Below are 8,736 nucleotides of genomic sequence, written 5' to 3'. Positions count from 1 at the left end.
GGTAAAAGGGGTTTTGAATGAATATTTATAGGTTAGGGAAATGGGTCGGGTTAAAAAAGGTAATGATGAGGGTCCGAATGCAACACGGGTTGCATTAAATGAATAACCACTTTTGAAGGTTGAGGTTACTTGGGAAGGGAAAGGTTGAGTGGATTGTAGCTGGAAGTGGAAAACCTAAACGACGATTCGATGGTTTCTTTTAGGAGATGTGCAATCGTGGCACAAGAGTCAAGGTAGATAGGATAAGTATCCTCAAAAAGTAAACATTGCTAACGTTTCATCTTATAAACCATTGGTATTCAGGATGTGTGAGTCTGGACAAATGAAGATCCGAAAGGTAAAGTGGTGAGTTCTGAAATACAGTCTTTTGAGAGAAATTCAAATAGGAATTAATCCCAAGTGAGAAGGTTTGGAGTAGAAGGTCCGAAGTGAAATTTTTATTGAAGATCTGAAGATTCCGGAGTGAAAAACTTTTAGGTTTCAAAGTGAAAATCTTTTAGGATCCGGAGCAAAGGATTGATTGTGACTCTGGAGAATTATTCCATAATAATGATTTAAAAAAATGGTTTTGAAAAGATTTCAAAAAAAAATTATGAAACATTCCAAAACAAGAGTCGAGAAAACTTATGGAGTAGATTTTGACATTCTGAAGTGCATAATGCAATACCTTTCCGGAGTGGAATTCCGAGATGCCATTATAAGGTATATTTCGAGATGAAAATCTGATTACAATGACAATGTGGACTTTTTAATAACAATCAATCAGGATGAACTGTACAGCTTAAAACTCAAGTGATGGTAAGAAATAAAGACAAGTAAAATGATCATATGTATTCCGAGAGAAAGTAGTTCTGAGATGAAAAGATTTTGAGATCAGAACTAATTTTCTTTCTAATACTTCTATCAAAGACAACAGATATCTTGAAAGAACTAAGGATCTGGTATCATCATACCCATTTTGTTCCGAAAACCATTGAATTTGGTTTCGTCTAATGCCTTAGTAAAGACATCAGCAATCTCATCGTCAGAAGGAACAAAAATAAGTTCAATGTTACCATTTAAAAGATGATCTTTAATAAAATGGTACCTGATGTCAATGTGCTTCGTCATGGAGTGCTGAATTAGATTGTGTGAAATTGCAATAGCACTTTGAGAGTCACAGTCGATAGGAATGCATTGAAATCAGTAACCAAAATCTAAGAGTCGAGATTTCATCCACATAACCTGAGATATACAGCTGGCAGCAACGATGTATTCGGCTTCGGCTGTAGAGAGTGCAATGCAGTTCTGTTTCTTGGATGACCAATTGACCAAACGACCACCTAAGAATTGACAGCCACCTGAAGTGTTTTTCCTATCAAGTTGAAGACCACCAAAGTTTGAATCTGAGTAGACTTAGAGTATGAAGCTCTCATTTGCTGGATACCAGATTCCGAGACTCTTTGTACCTTTAAGATATCGGAAAATTTGTTTCACAACCAGGAGATGAGACATTTTTGGGTTAAATTGAAATATGGCACACAAACATGTAGAAAACATGATATCCGAACGACTTGCTGTGAGATAGAGCAGGGATCCAATCATTGCACGGTACTTCTTTTCATCAACCGAAACACCTGAGGGATCAGCAAAGATCTTGTGACCGAAGCCCATGGGTACCTTGGCTGAGGAACTGGTGTCCATTGAGTATTTCTTGAGGAGTTCTGAAATATACTTCTCATGGTGAATGAAGATTCCTCTATTAGTTTGTTTGATTTGGAGGCCAAGAAAGAATCTTAACTCCCGATTCATGCTAATTTGGAATCGATTGATCCTTAGTTTAGCAAAGTCAGAAACCATAGATAAATCTGTAGATCAAAAAATGATATCATCCACGTAAATTTGAACCAGCATGAGATGTTTTCCAATTGATCTTCGGAACAAGGTAGGATCTAGAATTCCTATTTGGAAATCAGAGCGCTTGAGAAATTCGGTGAGGGTCTCGTACCATGCCCGAGGAGCCTGCTTGAGTCCGTAGACTACCTTCTGGAGTTTGTAATAGTAGTTCGGAAAGGAAAGATTAATAAAACCTGGAGGCTGTTGAAGGTACACTTTAGTGTTGAATTCAACATTAAGAAAAGCACTCTTAACATCCATTTAGTAAACTTTGAAGCCTTTGTGGGCAGCATAAGCAAGAAAGATTATGATGGCTTCAAGGCGTGCAATCGGAGCAAAGGTCTCATCATAGTCGATTCCTTCAACCTATGTAAATCCTTTTGCCACCAATCTTGCTTTATTCTAAGTAATGACTCCTGCATCATCAAGCTAGTTGTGAAATACCCATCTTGTGCCGACAATGAGATGATCCGAAAGAGGATGTACAAGAGTCCAAACTTCATTTCGGTCAAATTCTGCCAGTTCTTCTTGCATGGCTGTAATCCAATCAGCTTCTCTAATGCTTCCTTAATGGATTTGGGTTCAACCATGGATATAAATGCTGAGAAATGACATTCATTTTGGATACTTGTAGCAGAACGAGTCTGTACACCAGCATTGGGGTTTCTAGTCACTTGGTTCGGAGGATGATCTTTGGTCCAGATATGTAATCTTGGAAGTTATTGAGCAGCAGATGAGCCGATATCAACAATAGGATTGAGTTGCTCCCCCTGAATGGTTTGAACTTGAGGATGATGCTCACCCTGAACTTATAAACCTGAGAGATTGGCATCATCATCAGAAGGGAACTCAAAGAAATTTTCATCGTCATCAATGTTGATAGGATTGGAGTCATCGAAATCAGCAGGTGCATCTTGGAAGCTGTCCACATTTGTTTCAAGAGAGGGATGAGCATTCTCCCTTCAACATGAAAAGGTTGAAATGGTTCGGAATCAAATGGAGGGAGGCTCGGAATCATACCGGAGATGTTGTGTGAGATAGGAGCTTTCGAAGGAGAAATTGAAATGGGAGTAGGCCTTATTCGAGATTCTGAATCTAGAGCGAATTCGTAAGGACCAAAGAGAGATTCAAAGTCTACTTCATGAATTATTTGAATGTTTAGACATTCCAGAGGTGGAGCATCTGACTCCATAATGTGGGTGGTGACGTGAGTGGGATTAGAAATCCGAACGAAGTTTTCATGAAAGGTAACATCAAAACTTTCTTCAATAACTCGAGTACGTCGATTGAGAACTCAATAAGCCTTTGATTTTGTGGAGTATCCAAGAAAAATAGCTTCACCATCTTTGGGTTGGAACTTGGTAAGCTGATTAAGGTTGTTCTTGATGAAGCATTTGCATCCAAATACATGCAAAAATGAGATAGTTGGCTTCCGACCATTCATGGCTTCATACGGTGTTTTGTTGAGGCACCGATTGATGATACTCCTATTCTGAGTGAATCATGTAGTGGAAACGGCTTCAGCCCAAAGATAGAGTGGAAGATTTGCAAAATTGAGCATTGATTAAGCAGCTTCAACTAAAGTTCTGTTCCTTCGTTGAACTACACCATTCTGTTGAGGAGTGTAAGGAGCAGAAAAACTGTGGTCAATTCCCTTCTCGGTAAGAAGGTTCTCAATGGTGGAGTTTTTGAATTCTGAACCATTTTCACTTCGGATGCGTCTAACTAGGAGTTTGATGAGAACTTCTATTCCTTTGATGAAATTTATGAGTTCGGAGGTTGTTTCTGACTTTAACCTGAGGAAGAAAACCCAATTGAATCTAGTGAAATCATCCACAATCACAAGAATGTACTTTTTGTGATGTAAACTTTCCACTGTTGATGGGCCATACAGATCAATGTGTAGAAGTTCTTGAGGTTCCGAGATTGATTTTTCAATGTTGACGGGATAACCTTTCTTTGACTGCTTACCACACTCACATGCAGCACATAAATGATCATTCTCGAATTTAAGTAGTGGCAAACCTCTAACCATTTCGCCTGAAACAAGATCATTCATGTATCTAAAATTTAAGTGCGCAAGTCTTCGGTGCCATAACCAACTGACGTCAGGAATGGCTTTGGAGAGCAAGCATAGTTGTGGCTTGCCAATGATCATGTTGATATCAAGGGGGTACATGTTTTTATTGAGGTTTGAGTTGATTAAGCATTCTTTGCGGTCTTCATTCATGATGTAGCTGTGTTTTTTTCAGAATTCAACTCATCGATTTGCATCAGTGAGCTGAGCCACACTTATCAAGTTGTGCTTTAAGTCAGCTACATATGCCACGTTTGAGATTGAGAAATTTCCATTTGTAAGGATGCCATAACCTCAGATTTGAGAGTTTGAGTTGTTGCCATATGTTACATATCCAACATTTGGTTCACGCTTTAGATCTCGCAGAAAGTCCTTCTACCCTATCATTTGCATGGAGCAAGCACTATCAATATACCATACAGTTTCTTGCTCCGAAGCACAGAGTGCCTACAGAATTAGTGAATAATGGAGTTTTTAGGCTCCAAGTTAGATTTTGGGACAAAGGCATGAGTCTTAGGCTTGGGACGTGATTTATGAGCAACTAAAGATTTGGAAGGTTTGTTTCTAATTTTTTGTGGAAACAAACAGAAAGTTAATGTTCTTTCATCAATACAATAGTCATATTCAATGACTTGGATTTCCGAAGATGTGCGCTTCGGAACATGAGCTTCCGGAGAGGTGGAAACAACTGATTCTTTTGGAACCACAGTTTTCTTAGATTCAGATTTAACTTTCCATACTAAATTCTGTTTTGAATATTTTGACAAGGTTGTTTTCATGGCGCCTTTTGGTTTGTTTGATGGCACATTGGTTTTTGAAGAATTTGATTTAAAAATCATGCCATTAGTTTTGGCAATCAAAACGGAAGAAACATTCCGAGAATGAGTGTTTTGGACAGATAAGGTATTTTCATGAGTTTTAGGCAGAATGGATTGACAACCGTCTTACGTTGTGCAGGACTGGGAGAACTTGAGGGTCTTTTGAGTATCTTAGTGGGAGTAAAGGAGGTTTTCCTAGGTGCAGAAGAACTAGAGTTCCAAGATACACTCCTTTTGGAGTTCTCAAGGAAGCGATAATTTTTCCTAGACTTAACTTCCTTTTTGTGAGCATTTCATGCTTCCACTTTAGGATCTACCATATCCTTCCTATTGAGCATTGGTTTTTTTAGATTGAGAAGAGGATTTAGAAGTTTGACCAGCAGTAGGATTACTAAATTTTGGATCAATGGGAACAAACTTGGTTTTTGAAGTAACTAAGGATTCTTATTCACAATAATCATAGGAGACACAGCTTGAGTTTTCAATTTTATCATCTAAGGATGCCCATACAAACTTAGAAGCAACAATTTCAGTTGTCATTGGAATGATTTCCTCAATCACGCAATTGTTAGGAGGAATATGTCTTGGAACATAATCAACACAGTTTGAAAGACTTTGATGATATTTTGTGGTCCAATTCAGGTTTAGGTTTGTCAGAGGCGGACGAGGCATGAAATCAGGACACTTGACAACAATTGGTTGAAACTTAGGAATTAAAGAGGCAAGAGAATCTTCGTTTTCGTGAAGAGGTGACAAGGGAGAAACTGGAGTGTCCGAATGTTTGATGTTCGGAACCTTTACCATGAATGTCAAATTTTGCAATTCCTTCAAAGTACTAACAATTGGTTTCGGAAACTCGCTTCCGAGACCAAGTGCTTTAGACCATGGATGACGAAAATTATGTGTCATCCAAATGTCAACTTCAAGCATGTCTATGGAATTATGCAACGCATCTATCTTAGCATTAAGACGTTTGTTATCATAAATCAAAACATTTCGTTCAAAATAGGTGATTTCACATTTATCTTTTAAAATGATACATTCATTGCTTGACATTACAAGTTCATGCTCTAAAGACTCGATTTTAAATTTTTTATCCTCAAAACGTAACTTAAGACGATTTAATTCACAATCCTTCTTCTCACTCGTGTCTATGGCTGATTCATAGGCTTTATAGATGTTGCTCATGTCTGTTAGAATCTGGGTTAGATAAGTTCCACAGAGAAACAAATCAAAATTATTATCAGAGATAATGTACTTTACCTGCTGAATGATGCTTCGACCAGGTGGATCATTTGTGGCCATGTAGCAGTAGTGAGGTTCAACAACATCATCTTCATCTTCTGACCCAGAAGACCAATAACCTTCATCACATTCAACCGTTTGTCTTGCCATTAGACACATATTCCTTCCAGTGACCATGTCATCATCATCCTCGGATGACCAATATCCTTCAACATCTCTTGAGACTGTTGTCACAAATGTTTTTTTCGCTTTCAGCCATCTCTTGAGCTTTTCGAAAGTAGTAGGCTGAATCCTTGATTTTTGGTTTTAGAGGAACATCAGCCAGACAATCTTAGCAAAATGGTTTGCATGTCTACACTTGTGACACATAATTTTAGGTTTGTCCGATTTGGAATTTTGAGAAGGTTATGGAGTAAAGTTTGGCTTAGAGAGGTTTGGTTTGTATGCTGGAGGATTTTCCGAAGATGGCTTATGCTCCGGAGTTGAGTATGGATGAGGATTGTTATGGTGAGGAGATTGGAATCCGTTTTGGTATGGTTTGAAGGAAGGGTTGAAAGGACGTTTGTATTTCATTGAGAGAAGAGCAAACTCCTGTTGAAAACGGAGTTCAGAGTCCATGGTTTCGGAATCATCTGTACGATCGATTTGTGTGGGTAAAATGGGTGCGGATGATTGAACTGATAGAGCAATGGGTTTAAAAGGATCCGAAGTAGACAAGTTCGAAATGGTTGGTTCAAAAGAGCTAACAAGGGAATGAGGACCTCCGTAGAGTTCCCTTATGGTTTGAGCAACATTAGATTCATGTCCTTGAAGCTCATCAAAAAGTTTATAGAGTTTCAATTTTTTGAAGGAACCATTCCTTTCGCGACAAGATTTTACATGCATTTCCGCATCCTTTGACGAGACTGTTTATGAATTGGAGATTGTACTCAAATGGAGTTCGGACAATTCCATGAGCAATCATGTTGTTGACCATGATTTGGTAATGGTTGGAGGCTGAGGCCACTGATTCGCCAGGAGTGGTAGTGAAGGTATCGAAGTTGTTGACAACTGAGGTGAGGCACTTGTCTTTCATATTTTTTGAACCTTCAATCAGGTCCTAAAGAGTGTCCCAAATTTCTTTGGCTAATTTACATAGTTTGATGTGCTCAAAGAGTGAGGGAGGAACACCAAATACCATTTCTGAGAAAGCAACTTGGTCAGCATGCTGCTTCTCAATATCATCTGCAGCTAGAGGAGCTAGACGAGTTTCATCTTGACCCATAAGCTGAGCAGCAACATCTCTCACAACTATTCTCATAGGAACATGAGTACTTTCTTTGACGGATCTCCAGATTTCTTCACCTTTATCTTTGGCTAGTAAAAATCTTTACATTCTAACTTTCTAGTGATCATATTCTTCCACCACTAGCAATAGGGCACATGTAGGGCCACCCACACTATTTACGATTTACATTGAAATCATTTGCTGAGGATTAGAAGCAGTCATTGAAGTTAAAATACCTTCAAGCTAAAGTGGGATATAGAAGAAATTTTATGCTTAACACAGAAATGGTTGAAATACCAAGGTAATCTCAAACCAATTATAATATGATCTTATGGATTCAAAGGACAACCAATCAAACTCTGATACCAATTGAGAGAACAAAAAAGATCTAATGTGCAGGGACAAGGTTTGAAAACTCAAACCTTCAGTGAATGCTTAAGATCAATGTCTGCTTACTAATGTATGTTCAATTCAAGACTGGAAAGACCAGTCGAGTCTTAGATAATCTACTCAACAAATGATCAAGTCATAAATGAAGTATGAGAAAAAATGATCAAGGTAAAGCTAATAAATGAAGAACAAGAAGAATGTTTTGAAAGAAGTCTTGAATAATAGAGTAAATGCCAAAAGTTAGGTAAAAGATCCGTATTGACTTTGCATTGAAAGCTCCTATAAATAGGAGTAAAGGTTACAGCCAATTAACTACAAAACTCACATAAGATTGGACAATAGAAATGTTTCTGTCGTTATGATTGTCTAATATAACAAAATACTAAGTCCTATGAGACGTTACATCAATACAAAGACAAATTTAATAAATGCACAAAGACAAAATGTTGTAACTCCGGATCAACATTCATTCCGGACGTGAGAGTCGTTCCAGAATGCCTTCAGCTTCACATCTTATTCTCTACTGGTCCGGACAGATTCCGGATTGCTCTCCACTTCGGAACATACACATTTCGGAATGAGTACTTAGGATTGCTAGAGGTTCACTTTTAGGTTCAAACACCGTTCGAGTTTCTTTCCCGGATTGGTCTAGTGGCCTACAGACTACTACTACCCTTAGAACTTAACAACATACACCCAACATTCCACGTGTCAAAACTAAAAAAACTTCTTATCAGATGAGACCCTTGTCGTTCCTCTGAATAAGATCGAGGTAAACGAGAATCTCCTGTTCGTAGAAGAGACAGTTGAGATAATGGGCAGGGAAGTGAAGCGTACAAAACAAAGCCGCATCCTAATTGTGAAGGTTCGATGGAATGCTAAGCGTGGACCAAAATTCACATGGGAATGCGAAGACCAGATCAAGGAGAAGTACCCTCACCTTTTCTCTAGTTCCTAAGTATATCTTTCAAGAGAAATTTCGGGGCAAAATTCCCTCTAATAGGGGATGATGTCACCACTAGCAATTTTGGCTAAGAAATTCTATCTAGGTATGGTCAAATTTT

This window comes from Lactuca sativa, chromosome 5 (assembly GCF_002870075.4).
Source record: "Lactuca sativa cultivar Salinas chromosome 5, Lsat_Salinas_v11, whole genome shotgun sequence".
Taxonomy (NCBI): Eukaryota; Viridiplantae; Streptophyta; class Magnoliopsida; order Asterales; family Asteraceae; genus Lactuca; species Lactuca sativa.
The sequence above is the reverse complement of the archived record's forward strand: the minus strand, read 5'-3'. Positions refer to the sequence as shown.